The sequence below is a fragment of the Triturus cristatus genome, chromosome 2_2 (assembly GCF_964204655.1).
Source record: "Triturus cristatus chromosome 2_2, aTriCri1.1, whole genome shotgun sequence".
Taxonomy (NCBI): domain Eukaryota; kingdom Metazoa; phylum Chordata; class Amphibia; order Caudata; family Salamandridae; genus Triturus; species Triturus cristatus.
In genome coordinates, this window is record NC_140582.1 from 625,697,562 (window position 1) to 625,709,844 (window position 12,283).

At 47.4% G+C, this 12,283-nt stretch overlaps 1 protein-coding gene across 3 annotated transcripts in view; it reads right to left on the reverse strand.

The window, feature by feature from the left end:
• SH3RF1 (SH3 domain containing ring finger 1) overlaps nucleotides 1-12,283 on the reverse strand; it is a 304,090-nt gene that overhangs the window by 86,206 nt on the left and 205,601 nt on the right. The window lies entirely within an intron of this gene.

Sequence of the window (12,283 nt, forward strand, 5' to 3'; positions counted from 1 at the left end):
ATCTGACCTCACCCCTTGTGAAGGAACTGCCCCAGAGGTAGCCAGGCCTGGCCTGGCAGAGCCTCTGATGTCAGTGGCCCCTTCCAAGGTGGGACCCAGTCTGGTGCAGGTAGCCTGCCTCTCTCTACCCTGCCTCAGTCAGCCCAGGGCTGCAGAGGTCAGGGAGGCCAGTGGACCCCAAGAGGGCCCCTGTCCACAAGAACCCCCCCTTCAAAAGAATGAGGATTGCCTGGTTAGTTGCCCTAGCCAGGTGATGGGTAAAAACATTCCTGAGGGATCCCCTTCACAGGTAGTTAGGGACCTCCCCCAGAGGGATTCTGTTGGGCACAGGCAAACCTGGGACCTTAGGGCCCCAAACCTGACCTGTCCCTCCAGTAAGCCCACAAAAGGGACCCAGCCTCCAGCTTTAGGTAGCCAGAGGCTGACCCTGAGAGCACAGTGCAACTCAGTTAGAGAAAGAAAGGCATCCATGGTGGAGGATGATTGGAGGAAGCTGAGGCCTCACTTTGAGGACACTCACTTCAGTACTCCATCTCAACACCAGCCTTTTTCTTTGCAAAGACACACCAAAGGTAGAGATTCCCTATGGTGGAGACCCTATGATATCTTTAGGATGAGGGATTGCTTAGTGGACCATGAGACAGGGGGTAACCATGCCAGTGCTGGTTCTTCCTTATATGGCCACTCAGGCAATAGAGGCTTACCTTGTAAAGGCCAGCCTTATCTCCTTTCGTTTGGGGGGGGGTTGTGTAGGAAGGTGGATATCTGACTATGGTTACCCCCAACTTTTTGCCTAGTGTCTAGCTGGTTTTTCGACTTAGTTGGCCTGAGATCCTGCCATTCAGGGTCTCAGGCTGTCTGCTCTCTCTTTAAAATGGATTCCATGTACCCTAGGTACATTCCCAATTGGTAAGGATCACCTTATTGGACCCTGTACAGTGTACCCTAGGTACCCAGGGCATAGGTGTACCCTAGGCCTCCCAGGGGCTGCAGCATGTATTATGCCACCCCTGGTCTGGCCTTCCAATCAGACACAACTGGCTGATCACTCAGCTGGGGCAAGGTCGTGTAATCACCCCTTGCTTAGGTGTAGTATTCCTATACCTACCTTATATATAGACACATGTGTACCTATCAGTCACTCCTATGGCAGGCCTTAACAATCCTGGAGGCAGAGTGCTTGGTAACATGTGAGATGGTGCTCTAGCATGAGCTGAGCCTGTCTGCAGCTTTCGGAACCATGTCCTTATAGCTGTTCTATGATATAGCCTACCATATACTCTTAAAGTGCCTTATAATCTTAAACGGTTATGGTAACTATGGTTGGGCTGTATCAAAACATGTCGTGTAAGGTGTCTAACACTTTGGAATAATACCCCCATACCATTTCTGGTGATGAGGATATTATTCCTCCCTTCTAGAGGGAGAGACATGTTAAAATCATACTTTGCTGTGTAACCTCTGACCAAAGCCTCAGCATCACAAAATGGATGCTGCTGCCACGACACAAGTCTGACCTCCTGCAGCTGGGAGTGATCCCAGCCAGGGAGGCCTGGACAATAGGTTTCCTGCTTGGGGAGGTGCTAGCACCTCCCCAGACAGCCTTTAGTGTATTGGGGCAGGGTGGGCTGAAAGGAATGAGACATGCCTGGGGCACACAAGGTGTTCCTTGCATAGTCCAGTTCAAACCGGCGCTGGGGCACTCCAGCCCCAGCTCTGGCGCGAAACTGGACAAAGGGAAGTGGGTGTAACCACCCCCTCCCAGGTCCCACCCATAAGGCGTGACCTAGCAGGTATCCCAGCCCCCCAGATTAGTATAAGAGTGGGAGTTGGGCCTCAAGACTCTAGATTATCCTGAACCTGCAAAACTGAACAGAAACTCTGGACCTTCGACATTCGACGAAAGAAGAAGACTGAAGAATCTCCCTTGTAGCCAAGGAGTGGCTACCCTGTGCAAACAGGCACCATCAAGTGACTACCCTTTGCTTTGTGAAACGTTCGACGAGGAACCGACTGCAGAGCCCGACCAGAGCCTTGATTTCCAGACTTCTCCGACCCTCATCCACATCTGCAGCAGAGCTGAGATCCGTGGAGGCGACGAGCGACGTGGGACCGGCTACCTGGGAAAAGTGGCTAGTAACTTACAGCGCAGCTTCTGAGGTACCCTCGAAGTTGTGCACCGGGGATTGAGAAGCCCCAACCCCAAGCACCATCTGCACCGAAGACCAGCCCCCCACACTCCACGAGTCCTGCGTGGGGCCCTTCAGCATTTTCCTGCTTGCCGCGTCTGTCCGGTTGCTTGCCCGCTGGCTAGTGGCCTTTGTGACGACGCTCCCTAAAATCTTCTGCGCTGGTTTGGCTCCTCCAGACTGGCTCCCGCTTCTCTGCAAAGAAGAAGCACCCCAGACCTTCCTGGTCTGCACCAGAAGCAAGTCCCTTGTTCTTCGTGGGTTCCGCTTGCCAAGGCTTGGTGAGTCCTAGTCCAACTTCGACGCCGCCGACAGCAAGAGCCTTCGTGGGACAGCTCGCCTCCTGGTCCTGGTCGTCCTCGACGCTTCCTGGTCCTCCTGGCTCCAGCGACAAGCTTCACCTTCCCCTGCAACTCTTCACGACATCGCCTGGTTCCTTCCTGGTTCCACGTGGTCACTGGCTAGTGACCTTGACTCTGTCCCCTCTGCTTGCAGGTTTCTTCTCTTCTTGATCCCAGGCTGGGGATCCACCGGACACTCTCCCCTGACTGCCTGTCAGCATCTTTCTTCAGGCATCCATAGGAGTCGACGACGAAAACGACGCATCTTCACCCCTATGCACCCGCAGCCTGTGGGCTAGGTAACTTGGGTACTCCGGTGCTCATCAGGATAGTGACTATCCTAGTGTCTAGTTTTCAAGTCTCAACTTCCTAGCTACTCCGGAAGTGTCCTAAATCTATCTATTTCTAAACTGTAACATTGCTATTGACTGTTACGCATTACGCGTGAGTGTTTCCACTCTGCACACGAATCCCGTGGGCCTCCCACTCCCTAACTAACGCTAGTGTAGTGTAGCCCCAGCGATTCCCTAGGCCTAGGCCTATTCTATTTCCGTGACAGTGGTTCTTATACCACTTATTTAGTATATGGTTTGCGTGGCCCCTAGGGCCTAACTGTATTACTTACCTGTGTGACTTACTGTATGCATTAATAAGACTGTGTTGTACTTACCTCTAAACTCATAAAGAGTGCTGAGGGTTTGCTTAGAATAAATACACTTTATTTTATATATATATATCTGTTGTGGTGTCCTTTCATTTGGTATTCAAGGGATTATATATGGTATCACAGCTGGCTTCACATGCCATTCAGAGTTTAGCCTAAGACTGCTCTTGTCCATGCTACCACTAGGATAGCTGGTCTATAAGGTTGACTTTACAACCAATCACCATAAGGGTATTTGGACTGATATAAGGTGTACACTATAACTAGTGACATCATACATCAGGCCAACTTCTCACATTGATGATCCCGAACGCCCCTATGATAAGCAGGATGAAACCCGCTACAGCACAGGACGCAAGCTCTGCCCTGTCCAATAGGTCATCCATCGTCCCAACACTGGTGGCCATTGATACTGGGAAGAACCAGGTACCTGAAGCGAACAGGAAGCTTCAGTCCGCCCAGCGAACTACATGGAAGACACAGTTGTTCCATGCATCATGGCAGTTCCTGTGTCTTACTGCACTGATTGCTCTGTTTGCTGGCCAGAGAATGATTGCTATGTCTGCCTCTCCTGCCATCAGCCCAGCTAAACATCCTTTTTAGATGATGCTACGAGGTTCACAGCTCTATTCTGCCACTCATGGGGTGTCACAGCTCTGGCTACGGGCTGCTCTGCTGGGGTCAGAAAATGCAACACACACAGTGAGGCATTAAAGTATTAAAGCAATTATTTTCTTTTGTGGATTTGCAATCACCACATTTTGAAAACTTCAGTGTGATGCAGTATAATTTGCAGATAACGAAAGTATTTTCCCAATATCTATCCTCAATAAAAAAAAATAAAAAAAAAGTATCCTGTACTGTTTATTAAGGTGTACAAACAAATCGAAACTGGTTCACTTTTTCAAGATACACAAGTCTGTAAAATGTTACCACATAATTACGAGGGTCTCTGCACCACAAAATTGAATCGGGGAATGTTCACCGGGCTGCCTCGCGCTGGTCCCACACCCCAACCCTTCTTTCTCAACTGAGACATAGGTCATTTGTCATCTGACGTGAAGGCCAAACCACTGAGCTTTCGGCTGTCCTTGGGCAAAGGAGACTCAAAGGTGCTCTATGTGTCAAGACAAATAAAAACAATAATAACTAGCGGAGTCGAAAGTTTTTCTTACTAGCCTCCATCGGTAGTAACAAACAGCGAGTACCAATGGTGCTTAGTCTTGATTGCACCGCATCTCTTATTTAGATACCTCTATGCTTCTTCTCTCTATCTCACTCCTGTAGGTTATTTTTCATACCTGCTTTTCTCTTTGATACCTTTTCCCATCTGTCGACCTCTCTCCCTCTCTTATTTTTCTTCCTTTTTATTTGTTCCTACGCGAAGGCAAACCATGATGAGGAAAAAGGGTCCCGAAACAGAAGAGCATTTGCCCACCACATGCGACCACTGGCACACATTTAGCACTGAGGCTTGGCAAACTACGGCCATCTGACACCTTTCTCTGGCCTGACCATTGCTCCATGGAATAGATTATGTACACCTGGTCCTCTCTCCAACCTCCACCAACATTTCACCTGTGAGTTCTCCCTCATTTTCAAGGATTGACAAATAAGTGAATGATGATGCTTCCTACCTTGGCCACTACAATTGAACTTTAAGATGTGTATCTAAATCCACATAGTACATGGACAGATTCAACATCCTCCATTGCGTCACCACAAGATTTGGGTAAGGGATCTTGAGATCACCAAATGAATAATATCACGAGAGGTTTTAGATGACGAATGTGAAGAAGGCGATCATGTGGCCCACAATACATTTTAGGCCACGCGAACATCTAGATTGTTACCATATACGACAGACACAAAATTGTGGCTTCTTGAAGTGACAAATTTCCACAAGCTAGACGGGAGTTTCAATTTCCAATTATGTCGTCAAATTTGATTTCTACATGAAAGGAATATATTCCTTTTTGTATTTCTGCCGCTTTCCAACTCACCGCTTTCTCTGTATTCAAAGTACACCTCCATTCGTCCATTATTAACACCCCCATATTTTTCTGCCATTTTCTGCATCCCAGTTATAATTATCTAAACAATATTACCTACCAGTATTGTGCATTCGAAGCAGCAAATATGACATGTTTATCTCTTTTTCTTCATCTTTGTCATTATTTTCTGTAATGGTGTCTGCCTAAAAATATATTTGTTCTCAAATAATTTTCAATATCATCTCACTGTTTTTCAACAAAGTGAAATGACTTGTCATTGCAAACTCCTATTTAATAAAAGCAAAATAATGCTCCAATTGTAAATTTTACTTTTGAATAAAGCCCCCACTTAGAGTTGCCTTTAAAACTCAGTTCTCAATAGTGTGAATGACCCAATATGCTTTAAATATGCATCATCTGTGATCATTAGTTTTAATTTATAGGGCGTCGCCTCATTTCTGCCCTTTTTACGTCAAGCCCAGACAGCGCATGCGCTGTCTCTTCAAGACATGCTGTATTCACTCTGTGGGCTTTCAGACAGCCCACTGCCTTTTTATTCGTCCCTTCGATTGTCGTTCAAAATATTTTGCTTGCTAGTGGTTAATCCTTCCTCTTTGGCCCTCATCTTTGTGATTTGTTTCCTCACAGGGAGCAGTGACCAACTGCTTATAACTTTGCTGCTTATCTGGTTGTTTTCAGCACTATCTTCTTCTTGGTTTACTGCTCGTGTTTCTGGAAGCTTGTTTGTTGCTTCCTTCCAATCGTCTCCGCAACCCCTTCCCACACCAACGCTTGCCTGCCCTCACCACCCCTCCCAGCTCGCTGCTTGCCCATCCCAATTCCCCCCATATCTCTGCCTGCACCCCGTCCCCCATTGTGGCTTGTTTTAAAGGTTGATATCCTTATGGAGGCCGTAGTCTCGTAAACAGCGAAGGCTACATATAGAACGCAGCAATAAAATATGTCTTGCTACACACCAACAGGGTTCATATGGGCTCTATTGACTGATAACTGGTGTTTACGACAATATTATCATTGGTTAAAACTCTTCCTAAGGCATGAAGGGAAGAATAGTTGTATTGTTGCATTGTATTTAAAACCTGAACAGGATAGGCATATAGCAAGCCTTTTCTCTTTTCATAAAAATGGATGCCCCTCATTTCTGATTATTAATTTATAATCAAGGGCATTGGTTCACCTAAACAACATGGGTTGCAGCGAGTGACGTCCTGTACCGTTTGCCCCCTCCTATATTTACATAACTGTGTTTTACCTTTTTGCCTGCCCTAAATCCCAGACAGCCTTTGATGTCCTACGGATAGGCTAGGACCAGATTTTGGCCCAGTTTACTTACTGTTCCTGATGCAATGTGCATGACCACAGTATTTAGGGGCAGTAATTACTGTACTAGGAGTAATTGGGGCCCAAGCAGATTTAACAAGGGATCTCTTACTCGCCTTTCTTGTTCAGGTTTATTTATGTCCTGACAGGTGCTGTTTTTTTCAAACTCCTGCCACCTATAGTTACTCGCCCTTCTTCTGGCACCCTATTCTCCCGCCCAGGCCGTAGTCTTCTGTGTGGCAGACAGTCTAGTGTTTACCGCATCCTTTAAGTGCTTCAGAGCTCGCGTCACTCTGAATGCGTTAACGAAACAGAATGTGTATTGTTCTTTGCTGTATTTTATCCTCTTAATAAAATGCAAAGCAGAGAAAAACATTTATGTCTTTCTTAATGCACCACTCACTGCACATGACACTTTCAAAGCAAACCAGACTTTGTCAGTCGTCATTATTAAACTGCAGTGACTTTTATTCATGTGCACACTCGACTCAGGTTCAAAGTACCAGTAGCGTGGAAGAGAGTACAAGGAGGTTTTGCACAGCACCATTCTGTGAAGTGCTTTTTATGTTTCCTTTCAGCAGTTTGGTCTGTGTGATTGTACACCCCTGTACATATCCTGTTGCACTTTTAGAGTTCATGCGGCAATGTATGTGGAACAAATGACACGGGTGGCCGTTCACTCACACAGTCTAACAATCCATGTGTACATATATTTATTGATAATGGATCTATGTCTAAACACTGCTACCAGACTGAACCTGTGGCATGTCGTGATGAACTGCAGAGCCGAGCACAGGTCGGGCACTTTATAAGATCCGCCGCCCACTGTGCAGCGCGAGTAAGCTGCATGCGTCTGATAGGCCACTGATGATCACCCGGACTGATGTGTTGTACATGCAGGGGAATGCTGTGCAGAACAGAATGTAGAGGTACACGGCACACACAAGACATACCATCAATAACCATCTCTATTCTGTGCTCAATAGACTCTCAACAGTAGTGCTGTGCTGTGTATCAGAGTGCCCATAAAGCACCCTATGCCTCATGCTGCAGCGCATCCTGCGATACCAAGTGCATGCACAGCTGGGCATAGTGTGTATTCCATCACAGAATGTACTCTAAGCGCTTTACACAAACAAGAGATGTGTTTTATGAACATCAGAGGATTTGTTGTATGCTTGCCACACATGGTATTGAGCTGTCCACAGCGCTGTCTAATTTTTAGTACATTTAGCACATACCACAAACTGTTCCAGCAACTTCATGAAAATACGATGTGTTTTACATCCAAGCACTCTTAAAGCTGTCAATGGCACGAATCACTGCACAGCACCATGCATACTGATGGCATCTGCTGTGCGGTTATACAAATAAAACGCAATGTACATTAGAGTGTACACGCCTCGCTTCCTACAAAAACATGGGGAACACCCTAGGGCTGATGGTATAGGCTGGTCTGCACCACTCATATTAGGAAAACCATGTATACACGCACTCTATGCAGTACACCAGAGTTTGAACGATTCACTTTACCCTGCACTGAGCTTGGGTACATGCAAAGCACTATAAGAATTACAGCTCGCGACAAAACAATGGATATTAAGCACCACATGTACAAAAACATACATGCATTCTTTTGACCAATGTGCAGTTTTAGGGGCTTCATCGTGTTTTTTGCTACTTCAGATTTGCCACAGAAGATACAAATATATTGCTATGCCAAATGTGCATTTTATTACACAGGTTTGCCAGTTAGATGGATCACTGGAGGACACACAACTGAGGGAGGAGGCACATATTTCTTTATTCTCTACAGGTAGCGCAACTGGGAGATAACTCAGTGGTTGAATGCATCTGTTGCTGAAATCTGCATTCAGCCTACAAGACCTAGCTTTGAATATGGCATGTCTGGCAGGTATTTTCACCCTTCTACGCCAATAAAATGAGGTCCAACCTTGCTATTTACAACAAGCATTGATAAAGCCAATAAAGTCTCACCAATGTGAGAACTATTGACTTTGTCAACGTTTTTATTTTTTTTATTTTAAAGATACTGCCCAGTGTGTCTTCTGATGCTGTACAGTCCTGCAAAAAGCAATTGCCAAAGCCAATAGGTCCCAATGGCGAGACCTACTGGCTTTGCCAATGATTGTTTAGTTTTGTCGCCCTCCTCCACTTCGCATGGCACTTTTCTCTACATTGTCTCATCATTTATTGACTTCAGTGGTGATCAGCAACCACTCCTACTTTGCTTTCTCTCTGCCCTCTGCCTGTATTTTTCCATTTTTATGAACAGTGTTTCTTCTTTGTATCTAGGTGCTTGCTACACAAATCTCCTACATACATACAAAGGTGACAGTCAAGTTGTGACTACTGTGACTTTAAAATACACCAACTCTTCCTTGCAAAGGTTTTGAAAGTATCGCCTAGGAACAGATCCCGAATCGTTCTGCACCCACCCTCCAGCCAGTCAGAGAACACCTGGGGGTTAACAGCCGGCGGGTAGTGAGAGTTTCCAGCGATGTGGTGTGGGGGGACGGAAAAGTAGTAAGCCCCTTAGAGGCGGGCACTTTGTCCCAAATGTCCAGTACTGTCCTGGTAGGAAGGGCAATGTAGGCACTAAAGGAACGTGAGGTCCGGGGTAGCCAGGGGAGGTCCCAAATTGATCTCCAGTCACCGCCCTGTCCATATGAAACCAGACCTTTTCACTCTCCCACACCATCCATTCAGAGATGAAGCGAAGGTGGGAAGCCCAGTAGTATTCTAGTAAGTTGGGACATGCAAGCCCACCCCTGTCAGAGCCAGACTACAATACATACAGCTCCGTCACTGGGTATACACGTCTTCCTTAACACAGGCCGCCACTCGAGCGCTCACCCCTTTTGAACGCTTACTACGCTCCTTTGATGACTCTAAGGGGCTCACCTCCCGGACATATCATGTTTTACAACATCCCCCGGTTGTGGATCTTCAACCATTTCAGTGCCAATGGCACTCAACCGCCTCTTTTGAAATCACCCCCGCTCAATGGAACCGCCTGTGGCGGGATATCCCGAAAGTCTACCGCAGCATCTCTCAATGGGAAACTGCATATAAGATTATGACGCACTGGTACTACACCCCCTTCAGCTGCACAGGATGTTTCCCTCCTCCTCTCCTTTGTGCTGGAGATGCTCGAGCTCTCCGGGTGATTTTATTCATATATGGTGGGCATGTCCGCTTTTGACCCTATATTGGAAAGAGGTTCCCAGTCATATCAAAATGGTGCATGGCTTCCCCCTGCCTGAAACTCTAGTTACAGTACTCCTAGACCTTAAACCTGATAATCTGCGCGCACTGACCCACAGCGATTGGCATATCACCCTCCACATGCTAGGCGCTGCTAAACAACTCATTGCCTTGTACTGGAAAAAAGCAGAGACCCCTCCAATTAATATATGGTTCACGCGTTTGTGGCATACTGTGACTATGGAATTGCTTACCCCGAGCTTGCAGTCTCGCGACACCCACTTCACCAAATGATGGCAGCCACTGGTCACCTACCTTTGTAAAATGGAACATGAGCGTCTTCAACCCCCGAAGCTCCGGGCCCTACGCCTCTTTGAAGACACTGTGTATCCTTCTGACCCTGACAGATTATCTGCATAACCCGTCTGGTCCCATCCTTCAACAATCACTGCGTGCTCCGAAGGGCGATCTGACTACTTTACGCCTTTGCTCACCCCCCACCACCCTGCAATCCCATCCCTCCTCGCTATTGTCCCTGGTCACAACTCATGAACCTGATAATCACTTCGGCCTCTTTTCCCTGCATCTCTATACTTGCTACTTTTGGGTTTACTTGTTCTTCTTGACTAAAGGCTCCTCATAATTGAGCTTCTAAGCAGTGCTTCTCGTAATACGCAGCCGGCCCATCATGGGTTGTAGGCGACTTGCTGTGTAACATCTGCACCGATACCAACAACCTGCGCTTTGCATATTTATTTAAAACTACACGGCCGGCCCTTCACAGGGTTGTAGGCTCCACGCTGTGTACGAGAAGACATCCCCTCTGGTTCCCCTTTCAAAAAATAAAAAGACAAAAAAAATGCACCAACTCACCTACTAATTGACAAGCTAAATCCTTGGGTAAATAAGTCATCACACCTGCCAAGCAGACTGTATCCTACCATTGTTCGGTTTAATTGCCATACATTTTTTTAAATGCAAATTTATTTAAACTTTGCAAATTCATTGTCACATCTACGAAATTTTGCCTCATGTCAACAGTCCGTGATCAACTGCCTGTCTGGCCTTTAAGTGCCCCGAAAAGGTATGCAAGAACTCTTGACCAAGAGCGAAGGGCTAAGAATATATAAAATTCTAACGGCAACAAATCTAGACTGTGCTGTGAGGATCTCACAAAAACATTTGTTTGAAAAGACTCAGACACAAATAAGTCAAAGCCCCAGGTCTACATCTTTTGATTTTCTCTAATCCTTTCATCCAAAAACTTTAAACCCCAGGCGAGGAGGCGTAACGAAATACTATAACAAGCACATCAATTTAATAACATTACTCTCCTGATTTGCTACCCTGTTGGGAAACAGACTTTAGAAAGTAAAGCAGAACCTCTGATCTTTATAGACCTGGTATTATCTAAAACCTTTTGACTTTACTAAAATTATATGTATAATATAATTACTTGTCTCTTCATTCACTGGTCTGTTTTTGTGTCATTCACATTTCGCCTCCCACCCTACTACAGCCCACAGCAATGGGTCAGCCCACTTCAGCCACTCGGTAACTTCACTGAGTGTCAGCATACTGCCCTTTCACACTGAGCACATCTACACACAAAGGGGCCGATTACGATCCTGGAAAAAACCGTGGGTCGGAGCTTTTTCTCCGTCCGACTCGTACCGGGTTGTAAAACTTTACAAACATGCAATTACGATTCGTACGGAAACACCATTTCCGTACGAATCGGAAAAAAGACCAACCGACAGAAAAATACATACAAATGTGATCCGGGACACCGCGGACGTGACGTCCGGACGGAGTTAGGCATGTTTTTACGTACCAGCAATTACGATTCGCACCGACTGCAGTCCGGATGGGAAAATTTTTACGGCACCTAAAAAGTGCCGGAAAAGCTAAGTACGCAGCGATGCGAGCTGATTAGGGGGCCCGGTACATGCCGTACCCCCCCCCGCCCCCCGTATGTTCGCGCAGTACCCCCAGCCCCCCCGCGGATGGGTGCGCCGTACCCCCCAGCCCCCCGTATGTACGGAGCGTACCCCCCAGCCCCCCGTATGTACGGAGCGTACCCCCCACCCCCGTATGTACGGAGCGTACCCCCGTACAACCCAGTCCCCCGTATGTACGGAGCGTACCCCCACCCCCGTATGTACGGAGCGTACCCCCGTACCCCCCAGTCCCCCGTATGTACGGAGCGTACCCCCGTACCCCCCAGTCCCCCGTATGTACGGAGCGTACCCCCACCCCCGTATGTACGGTGCGGACCCCCGTACCCCCCAGTCCCCCGTATGTACGGAGCGTACCCCCACCCCCGTATGTACGGAGCGTACCCCCGTACCCCCCAGTCTCCCGTATGTACGGAGTGTACCCCCACCCCCGTATGTACGGAGCGTACCCCCGTACCCCCCAGCCCCCCGTATGTACGGAGCGTACCCCCACCCCCGTATGTACGGAGCGTACCCCCGTACCCCCCAGTCCCCCGTATGTACAGAGCGTACCCCCACCCCCGTATGT